Below are 12,077 nucleotides of genomic sequence, written 5' to 3' on the forward strand. Positions count from 1 at the left end.
TGACCCCAGGTCCCTGATTGTTTGGGTATGAGGGGTGGACTGGGGTCCCTGTACAGGTGGGCACACTGCTGATTGAGGTGTCCTGGGGACAGAGGTGTGGGTACGCTGGGTGGGTGCTGTGGTGTTGGATACTGATGAGGGAGGCTCTGTGGTTTACTGGGAGTGGGCTTGGGTGACTGACTGTCCAGTGGTCCCTGATGGGCCAGGCTGTTGGTCCAGATCCAGAAGTCCAGAGTTACTGTCTTCACTGGGGGCATCTTCTGTTGGGGGACTGGTTTGTCGTGGCACCTCCTCTCCGCTGACATTGGCTGGGGCACTTGTGGAGATGGAAGTGATGTATTATGCTTCATTTCTGTGACATATTGTACATCCCTGGCTTCCCCTCTATCGTTGGTGTTGCCCTGCCACCTTTTGCTTGTGTATGGTGATGTATTCTATGATTGTTAGTTCCCCTATGCTCTGCATGCTTTGGTGATGGGTGTCCAGGCAGGGCTGGGAGGGGTGTCCATGCATTGGTATGGCATGCAGAATTTGGCATTAGGGTTATCCATCTGCATTGGTGCAATATGTGGGCTGGAGTGTAGTGAAGTAAGTGAGGGTGAGGGGGTCTGATGGCATGCAGGTATGGGTGGGTGATAAGTGGTAAATGTTGACTTATCAGTGTCCATTCGTCCGGCTACTCCAGCGAGTCCCTCAGTATGCAGTAAGGCCAAGACTTGCTCCTCCCATGCTGTGAGCTGTGGGGGAGGAGGTAGGGGCCCACCGCCAGTACTCTGTATGGCGAGCTGGTGCCTTGCTGCCACAGAACGTACCTTCCCCATAGGTCGTTCCACCTATTCCTGATGTCGTCCTTTGTTCTTGGGTGCTGTCCTACGGTGTTCACCCTGTTGACGATTCTCTGCCATAGCTTAATTTTCCTTGCAATGGATATCTGCTGTACCTGTGCTCCAAACAGCTGTGGCTCTACCCTGACAATTTCCTCCACAATGATCCTTATTTCCTCATCAGTGAAACGGTGGTGCCTTTGTGGGGACATGGGTGTTGTGTGGTGTGTGTTGGTGAGAGTGTGTTGAATCATGTGGTGGGGTGTGTGATGTGGGGTGTGTGAGGGATGTATGGGTGTATGTGATGTGTGTGCCTAGTTGTCTCTGTACTGTTTGTGTCAATCTCCTGGCAGTGATTGTTCGTAAAGGGTTGTGGGTAATGTGGGTGTGTGTTTTATAGTGCTGGGGGTGGGTGGGTGTGTTGTGTGAATGAATGTCAGGTGTGTGTTTTTAGTATTGGCCATTGTAGTGTTGTTTTGTATGTGGGTGTCCATTCTGAGCGCAGCAGTATGTACCGCTAATGGTTTACCGCAGTTGAATGTCCACCGTGGTGATTCATGGGTCATAATGTGGTGGGCATTGTTTTGTTGGTGTAACAGTATGGCACTGACCTTTGGGCTGGCGGATTTGTGTAAGTGGCAGTATTCTGTTGGATTTGTGTGTGTGTGTTATAATATGGCAAACCGATATTCAACACTGCGGCGGTATGTTGGTGGCCGTCACCGTGGCGGTAAGCAGGATTTACCACCAATGTCATAATGAGGGCCTTAGTTTCGAGAGCTCTTTTCTGGAAATGGTTCCTGATAGTTTCATGAAATCTACCTTCATCCCATGATTGGTTATAGATGTGAGACATCTTGTGGTTTAGAGTCAACTAATAAAGCACAAAGCCATCTGCAATTGATTGGGACACTATGGAGCGAGGATTATGGGTGGGCTCTTTGATGATTAAGGTTTTTACCTTTGCATACTCTGGAATATACATGGATTGGATTTATGGGTATTCAGAGTCCTATAAAGATGCGTTTATGAGTGTGTTAAGTCCTAAAATAAATGATCCCTGGTAAATCTGCAAACAATAGGTACTGAAACATATGAAGTTCTTTATGTACTTCAAACTCTTTAAAAATGCATGACTTTTGGATGCTGGTGTACTATTAATAAAGTTCATTAAGTAATAGGTTGGCTGCACCTCACCAAGTATGAGAAGTGGCACCGGATGTGGGCTGTTTGATACAAGGTGACAACACCTCTCTGCACTATTTAGCCAGAGACAGCTGTAGGAGATAGCTCGAGGGCAAGAATAATAACTTAACAAAAAAAATAATAGTAACTCAAGAAGGCCCCTGTAGTAGCCTCTCTGTTTCTGGTTTTGGTGCTGCTTTAAGACGCGTTTTAAACCAATGAGAGTTAGTAAATGCAGCAACACTCCTCTGAGTGGTCCTATGAGGCGTTTTTTCATTTTTGCACACTTTTTCACATCTTCTGGATAATTGAACGCCTGTCCCATTCTCTTTTTCTTAACTAATTAGGTAGCAATGTTCCACTTTTTGGACAAGAATAATCATTCTTGTCAAATTGATCCCAACAGTATAATTACAAGGAAAATAGGTGGCTAGTGTATACTTTTCATTATGTTGCTTCTTACAAAGGGCGAATTTGTCATTAACCTTAGAGATATCAACAAATGTAGCTACCTTTCCATTCTAAAGCTTCATATTTCTTTTGCACTCTAGTGAAAAACTATTATTTACCACTACTGTTGCCCTATTCAAATAAGATGCCAATCAGCCCAAAGCTGTGAAAGTGGCTGTCATAAATTAGTACATTAAATGCTCACTTTTTGTGATACAGCCTTCTAATTTAGATTTACTTATATGATAGCATATAGGGCTGACCATGCAGCCTGGATGAATGTGTTTGTCATCATGTGCTGAGATCTCACTGTCTTTCCTTTTTCTTTTCTAGTCTATTCTCTTCTTTTATTTTATTTTTTATCTCTTTCATATATTAATGTAAGAATTTTCTGGGAGCGCAACAGGGCTGTTTCCCAAATTCAGCATTTTCTTCCATGTTTCCCTCTTTCTTCCCACTTTTATCCTTATCTTATCTGTAGTTTTTAGCTCCCTGTTGCTGAAGGACAGTTTGTGTACAATACCAATATCTAGCATAGGCTTTGGGTTAGCCTGTTGCTCATTACTAGTTGGCTTTCTTATTGAACTCATTTGTTTGCTTCTTATTTGATGTTTTTTTCTTCTTTTATGTTTTCCCTCCCCTGGAGCATAGCTTCTTTACCATACTTTTGATTGCACTTGACTTATGAAAGAGCGTTTGAAAATAATGAAAATGAATGCATTAACGTGTAGAATTAACATGTAGGCCTTAAATGAAAATGCAATGTCTTTTAATTCAAGGAAAAGCAGTTGAAAGTCACATTTACATGTACTAGGTTTGAAAAGCTGATATTGCAGTTTGCAAATGTTATCTGTTGGGAACATGAAATGTTACATTTTTAATAAGCTAACATGCTAAGAAAATGATGACTTAATGCAGAAGAAGTTGGTTTTAACTTTTCCATAGGCATATTTGTTTTAGAATAAAATAATGTATTAAAATGTATTATTTTAATTCTGCTAAAAGTTTCAAAGTGAATAATTTTTTTGTTAAAACAACCAATAGGTAGCTTGTGATTTAATAGAATGATGAAAACCCCTAACCATGAACTGATGTTTTCCTTAAGCAGAGGCAATGGTGAGAATCTACACCAAAGAATATACAATTCTGATCAAAATGTTGCAGCTAAACATTGTTGTTTATGGACTATTGTTTCTACTGTGAGACGTCAACAAAATATTCCGGTTCCCATGAAGACATCATTTGCTGATTTGCTGAGGCAAAGAAGATAATACTTTTTTTATTTTAACTTTTTTTTGGGAGAATGCATACAGCATAAAAAAGGCATTAATATAGCAAAGGAATTAACAACATCATAGTATTATACGGTATAAATAGTTTAGTATATAATGAATAACTTCCTCAGAGACAAAGTTTTTGCACAAGTCCACAGTGTGGCCTAACATGACATTAATATTGTCAGACTTTACCCTTTCGGATCTCACATCCTAAAAAAGGTGCCCCACTATTTCCCCAAACCCAAAGTTTCCTATAGACTTCAAAATTTCCTAAGAGATCCAGATCTAAGTGCTTATCGATGTTCTAATTATTTATTTTTTTGCAATTTGAGGCACCACTGTGAGTATGCGGGGACCAACTCAGATCGCCAATTTTACAAAATGAATGATCTGGCTACAAATACACATATATGCAATCTTCTTTTTTAACCACAATGAAATATTCATATATGGAGCACCCAAGGACTGGATATCTGTGTATATCCTGATCTAATACTAAAGTGAGTGAGCAGTGCATCTGGATTTCTGCCCAGAAAGGGGTTATTCGAGGGCAGCCCCAGATGACATGAGTCCAATTGGCGCCATTCTCCGCTGAACATGTGAAACATCTATCAGGAATCTGGGAGTTAATTCTGTGCAGAAATGCCAGAGTTCTATGGAGTAGCCACTTTGCACAAAACTGCATTCTACAGAAATTGGCCCCTTTTAATAATGAGACATTTATCATATTAGCCTATTCCATATCTCTTCTGAGACCAGGAGACCTTTCTTGGACTGCTACCTGTCTCACACCTTTAGGTACAGTGTATTATTCTTCTGGCACCTGAGAATACCGTCCCAAGAGCTGGTAGATCTACAAGTGGTGGTTTCATCCAGTCTTCAGCCAACTCTAAGCTGTTCCATATTTTATGAACATCTAAGTTACTTAAAAATTGCCTTATACAAATAATAGTCTATTGCATCAATATCCTGAAATGTTGGATTGAGTGCTCTATCTCCGGCCAGGTTTTCCAACTAGCTTGGTTTAAGAAATCTAGGACCTTGTTATATCAATTGGAATTCTACCTGACCAAGACATTCTTATCTAATAAAAGACTATTCCGGATCCAGATATCGGCCAAGCGGGTTGTACCGTTAATGACCGAAATACTATAATGCTTACACATTTGGGGCCATATGTACCAACGAATTTTCCCATAGAAACAGAATGGGTAAAACCCTTTGCTACATCTGGCCCCTGATCTTTACGTTTAGGAAGCCAACCTAAAGTCTTATATCTAACTTTTTTTGGCGATCTCATCAGGCGGGGAAAGTCAACAACCTTATATCCTGAAAAATCTGATTAACAACAAAATTGTCTACGCTCATCCTACCATTGAAAAAAATCGATATGAACAATGTGTAAAATTTGCAAAATAGTATAATTTCAAGTCAGGAAAAGCAAGACCGCCTTCTTTCACAGGCCTATGGACACCTCAATAGCCAGCGTACGTGTCTTATTTGACTATAAAAAGGTTGAGAACATACCCTCTAATTCCTTTAAGAACTTCATCTGAAGGGTGCATGGAGCTGCTGAAAATTAAAAAAATACATAGCGGCAGAACTGACATTCTAATCAATGCTACCCGGCTCATAATTGAAAGTGGAAGATCAATCCACCTAGAAAAAAGTGCTGTAATCTTCTGTATGAGGAGGACATAGTTCAGTGCAAATAATTTGTCAACATTTTTGGGGACATATATCCCTAAGTATCTTTTAGGGTGGTGATTCACTAAGGGGCGGCGTTCTATTGATAAAGTGTTTACTGCACAGTTCCTTAATAACATTTCTGTTATCAATTTATTTATTTTATAATCACACCAACTCTTGAAAGTCTTGGAATATTGTAAAAACCTTATTTCAAATTGCCATAGCCAGTTTTAGGAATAATGCTATATCGTCTGCATACAATTTAATAGGGATCATACTGCTTGTCAGGGGGAGGATAATTGTATGCATTTGTATTGCTTTGGCTTAGGGTACCATAAATAGCACAAAAAGGAATGGGTGACAAAGGACATCCTCACATTGTACCCCCGGCAATCTCACAGGACCCTATATTATGAGAGTTAGTGACAATCTGAGCTGTAGCCCCTTTATATAGATGTGATGTGCACTGAATCAGCCTCTCAAGAAACCCAAACTCATGTAAAATGTCAAAAAGACTAACCAAGGACATGAGATCAAATGCCTTTTCTGCGTCTAATAAAAAAACATGGTCAGAAATCCAGTTTTGTGCAAAATAGTCCAGAGCCTCAAATGAAAAATTAGTGTTAGAGAATAGTTGCCTCCCAGGAATGAACCCACACTGTTCTGGATATCTAATAGATTCTAATATTTTACCCATCCGGTAGGCCAATACTTTAGCAAAACATTTATAATACTCATTTAGCAGACTAATAGGTCTATAGGAGTTAATATCCTCTTTGTGTTTATCTTTAAGACTGGTGCAAATTTCTTTAAAAACTCAGCTGGCAATCCATCTCCGCCACAAGCTTTCCCACTGGGCAATGTCTTCACCACCTCCTCAATCTCAAGAGTAACTGTGGATGACAGAACCTGAGCTTGTATAATGTCAAGCTTGGAAGAGAGAGATGAAATAGAAAACGTTTAAGTCGATCCACATCGACCTGTTGTTGCACACCATAAAGTGCTTTATAATGCCCAGGAAATTTCTTGTAAATCTTGATGGGCTCAGTCAGTCTAGTGTTGGTTTCATTATCAAATAAGGAGGTTACCTCATTCAGCATTTGACGCTTGCGTGCCAGTCAGGCCCGAAATTTCCTGGCATACTCGCTCTCCTCATACACTTTTTAAAGATAACAGGTATTTGCTACATAGCCTGCTCATGATCATAATCTTGCATGTTCGCTCTCGTCTGCTTGAACACTGCTTTCTTAGTTGCATTCTTCTGCTGAGCATTTGCCTGATTTACTTGTCAAAGAGAGGTCTCTAAACCCGCTCTGCAAGAGCCGATTGCCTTTCTATGTCTAATACTCTGTGAAGTTATTTGACAATGTATTGTTGCCTTGAATGCTTCCCAGACACAGTCTACACTAGCATAGCCTCCATTTAGTTCCAAATAGCTAATTATCTCACTGTTTATTTCCTTTGTTCTAAATGTAAACCTTATTAAAATCCCACCTTGGCGTGGGCCTCACAGCCTTTATCCCAAGGATCTCCATCTCCACCAAGGAATGGTCTGATAAACTACACAAAGGGGGTCCCCACCCGCCAAACTTACGCCGCCAAATGACCGCTCCGCGGTCAAAAGACTGCGGGGGCCATTCAAACATTCCCGCTGGGCCGGTGGGCGCCCGCCAAGAGAGCGCCTGCCGGCCCAGCGGGAAAGGCCCTGCAACACAGAAGCCGGCTCCGAATGGAGCCGGCGGTGTTGCAGGGTTGCGACGGGTGCAGTTGCACCCGTCGCGATTTTCACTGTCTGCTATGCAGACAGTGAAAATCATGCTGGGGCCCTGTTAGGGGGCCCCTGCACTGCCCATGCCAGGGGCCCCAGGACACCCGTTCCCGCCATCCTGTTTCTGGCGGTGAAAACCAGCCGGACCCGGCTGGGCGACCGTGGCTTTACAGCCACGGTCGGAATACCACATGAAGCACCGCCAGCCTGTAGGCGGTGCTTCCGTGGACAGCCACCCTGGTGGTCTATGACCGCCAGGGTTGGAATGAGGGCCAAAGTCTGGGCATATATACTTAATTCAAACTTGCCGGAGGACAAAAAATAATCTTTTGTTGCAAGCTTCTCACGCCAAAAATCTGATAGCTTCAAGATATTCATGCCTTCAAAGATAACTTTGGCTACCTTTGGCTTATTGTGACTGTGCCTGAGAGATGTAGAGTCTAGTGCTGGGTTCAATAAAAAAAAAAAAATCCCTTCCAAAAATGACAAATCCAGAAATAGTCAATAATGCCTGAGTGAGTTTGAGGACTGAAGTGGGATCATAAGGAATGGGGACATGGATCGTGGCTACAGTCAATCTACAATTATTAACCACCTCACTAATGAGAGCCCATTGTCCATCTTCGTCTATTTGAGAAAAAACAACCTGCAACGGGAAGAACTTTTTCACATAAGTTGCCCCCGTGAGCAGCACTGCTGTGCTAACATATTGTTCCTCAAAGTGCGGTGCAATAACAGCTGAAGTGCCCCCTCCCTAAAATGCATTGTGCTGTGTTGAGTTGTTTCTTAAAGTGCAGTGTAACAGCAAAACTACTCCACTCTGAGCATCGAACTACTCCCCCGCCTATTCTCCCATATTGTGAATGAAGTTGTGCAAATCCTGCTTGCAGCCACATAAAACAAAACCACTTTCTGCCCCTGAGCGTGGATACAATTCTATTTCTAGCCTGGTTCCAAGCGCACCCAACTTGCCCAGCTCTATCTTTTGTTTTCTAAAATCTCTCCCTGTTCTAATGCTGTGCTGAACAATTTTCCCAGATGCAGAGACTCTCCCTTACCCCACAACAACCTGCCCTTTCTCACCCAACCACCACACCAACCCACAGACCCCTGGGGAAGAGTATATTGACCCGAACCTCCCCCCACATACCCTTTTCACCCCACCCTGAGTGCCATGACAATGCACCCAAAAGCACTCAATAATTCCCTGGGAACAGTGGGACTTCAGTTTGTGCCCTTTTGCCACAGGGACAAGACACCATACATTATTTATTTACGACAGCCAGTCTTATGTCACTTCACAGATCTTAGTTCCAGTTTCAGCCCAGTTAGTACCCTGATGGGGTGGCCTAGCCAGATATATTCTCCAATAGGGCCAGTGTCAGTAAAAAGATGGAGCTGTCCCTTCACCAGCACTCTAAGTTGGCACTGCTGAAAGATTGATGCTTGCCCTCCCTTAGTCTTAAATAGCTCAATAATTTTGACTCTTTACGTCTACATACGGCCAATGCAGGTATATCTGAAAAACCTTTAACTCGAACACTTAAGGAGTGGATAATGTTCTTTTCTCTATGGCACAATATAAAATATGGTCTTTGACTCGAACGTCTTCGACATTCACAAGTATTGTGCCTGGGTACTCAGAACTTTGAAGGCATTGAGCAGGTACCCGATGACCCTGAGTTATTTTTAGATAACCCCTTAACTCAGGAATAGCTTTTTTCAATTGAGTGTCCACCCATTCAGGCATCATTTTACCTTCATCCCCTTCTGGCACCCCAAAGATCGTAGGAATAGAGCACCTATTATAGTTTTCTAAATCCTGTAGCTTATCCTTTGGTAGACGTTCAATTTTTCTCAACCAGGGTGACTTCCTGTTGTATAGTCTCCATCTTGTCTTCCAGATTGAAAATTCTATCTTTTGCTTCCTTTAGCCTGCTGGGAACCTGGCCCATCACTTCCTCTATTTTAGCCAAGCGATTATGGAGAGCTGCAATTTTCTGTGCCTGCGTAGCTTTCAAATCTTTAATTTCACCTAAGATGACCTCAAACATCTTAGGTGAGAGTTAACCTATCCTTTGGGATAGCTGCATACTGTCTTGAGGGCTGCATACTTTCAACAATTGCCTCAATCACCTCTGAACTCTGTGAGGCAGTTAGCAGCTTCATACTCACAAGGGGCATCTTCCGAGGGAGCAAAATGGCTGGGCTACTGTTGACATGCCCACCATTCCTGGAGAAAGTTCAGTCCTCAATTTGTGGAGAGCCCCTGGATAATTTCAAGAATAAGGGGTACTGCTTGAATGTAGCAGCCATATCAAGGCTCTCCCCCGCAGTAGGAACACTTTACCCCCCAGCCTCAACATCAACAATAAGTGGCTCTGAATCCGCATCCATTGTTGGAGATTCCAAATCAACCCCTCTATTTCAACTCTCACCCGTCTTAGAGTTTCTGCTTGCACCACTTTGCTTTAAGGAGTTCTCTAAGTCCTAACACCATGCCCTACTGCAAACTGCAGCTGATCTGAGGATTGCCTGGCTCTGGGGTCCCCCTTTAGCTTCTGCAATGAATTGGTTTGTACTGGTGCAGTTGTTGAGTCAGCCCCCTTACCTTGAAATGTTCTCAAGGTCACTGTTTAAGCTCACAAACCAGAGTTTGTCCAAGAAGGCATCACAAGCAACTATGGTTTTACTGGTTATCAGTTTAGTCCGAGTAAAGTTTATCCTTAACAAGTGTGCAAGGAAGAAAAGAGAGAAGGGAGACTCCCTACATTAAAGCTGGCCTCGAGAAAAGCAGGTCACTTTTTCTTTATTTTTAGCGGAGGAGCGATAGGCTATAACAGCTCCAGAACAACAAAAGCAGCAGCGACCAAAGCACGAATCAGCACCAGTATCCAAATATGCAACATCTACTCTCTACTCCAATTACTGCGCTGTTGCCCCGAGCCTGGGAATTAGACACTAGGTGAGCCACAACCCACCCCAACTCCTTGCAATGCAGATTGATTGATTGATTGCACTCACCACAGTTGTGCGGCTTCTGCAGGCCTCCACCAGACTCTATCGCAGCTGCAAAAAACAGCCATAAGTAGAATTACCAGTTGTCAGCTTCTACCAAGCCTCTAAAAATCCTCTGGATGCTTTTTCCAGACTTGGGCATGTATTCAACCCAAGTTTAACTCCAGCGGTGCAGCAAAATGCCATCTGCAGTGCAGCATCATCCCCTCTTTCCTCTGTGCCACCTCTACTTCTGGGGAGGAGGGGGGCAGGGGAGTGTGTGTTAGTAGTAGAACGGTGCAGGTCAGTTCTGCTGCATTCCTCCTCTGCCTAGAGATTATACATATGGCAAAAGTTTAGTCATGATGTTTTATGTTAGTGCATGTTCTAGAGTAGTTTGGGACTTTCCTCGAGGACTCTTGTTGGAATACTTTGCTAGAACAGTTTATCCCAAGACTGTGCAGGAGATTTTCTCTGCGCTCATTACTTTTCACCCAGCCTTTTGCTGGAATCATTATTGCTCTGAGACTCTACTGCATTTAATGAACTTTTCTTTATGTGAAGTTTTGCTTTGATTGATCTTTGAGATTTGATTCGGAAGTTTTATGCTTTAACTTCTTTATTTGGAGCTCTTTATGGGTTCTGACTGAAACATTTTTCTCACCTTTCCCAATCCTATTAGGAGATTTAGATTAGGGACTTCTCCTTTATGGAATGCACTTAATGCATTTGCTCTGATATCAATTGATGATATTAATTACTAATTACTAAATGACATTGATAATATTCTACGCTCATTCAATAAAAATCAGTTAAGAGATTTAGGAAAAAAGCTTTGAACTCCCAGCAACTCTCATTATAGACTGATAACTGATAACTGAAAGTGTGATGATTAATTGATTGATGTGCAGATGGTTAATCTCACTTTCATCCAAGGCCTGTAATACAGTGGGGATTTCTTCCTTGATGAGTTGGTAAGCCAAATCTGTAAAACAATATTTAGGCCCTCATTCTGACCCTGGCGGTCGGCGGAGAGACGGCGGTCGGACCGCGAACAGACCGGCGGTATTAAAAATGGCATTCTGACCGCGGCGGTCCCCGCCGCAACCGACCGCTACTTCTCCACTCCGACCGCCACGGCGGTCATGACCGCGGGGCTGGAGTTTGCGCACTCCGGCCCGGCGGTCGTCCCAAGACCGCCAAGGGTATTATGACCCTGCCTACCGCCGCGGTTTCTTGCGGGCGGGAACCACCGTGCGAACCATGGCGGTAAGCACTATCGGGGCCAGGGAATTCCTTCCCTGGCACTGATAGGGGTCTCCCCCACCCCCCACTACCCACCCGAGTCCTCCCCCCACACCCTCCACCCCCCTGCCACCCCCCAGAGGTGGTACGAACCCCCTCCCCACCCCCACCCCGACATGCACATACATGTACCCCGACATGCACACACCCCCAACATGCACATATACACACCCCCTACACACACATACACAACGGGGACACATACCCGCACACATACATGCCGACATGCGCACCTGCCGAACAGCACACATTACCCATAGACACAGCAGCACCCCCCGCCCGCATACACGCACTCACACACCCCCTCTACACACTCACACGCACACCCCCATGCACGCCCACATCACACAACACCCCCCCACCCCCTCCCCTCACGGACGATCAACCTACCTTGTGCGTTGGTCCTCCGGGAGGCGACGGGAGCCATAGGGACGTGACCGCCAACAGAAGACCGCCAACAGAAGACCGCCACACAGAAATGTGGGTCGTAATTCTGTGGGCGGTGTTCTGCTGGCGTGGCGGTGGAGGTTGACCAGTCTCCACTTTCCCGCCGACCGCCAGTGTGGCTGCTGGCGGTTTTCC

The sequence above is a fragment of the Pleurodeles waltl genome, chromosome 1_2 (genome assembly GCF_031143425.1).
Source record: "Pleurodeles waltl isolate 20211129_DDA chromosome 1_2, aPleWal1.hap1.20221129, whole genome shotgun sequence".
Taxonomy (NCBI): domain Eukaryota; kingdom Metazoa; phylum Chordata; class Amphibia; order Caudata; family Salamandridae; genus Pleurodeles; species Pleurodeles waltl.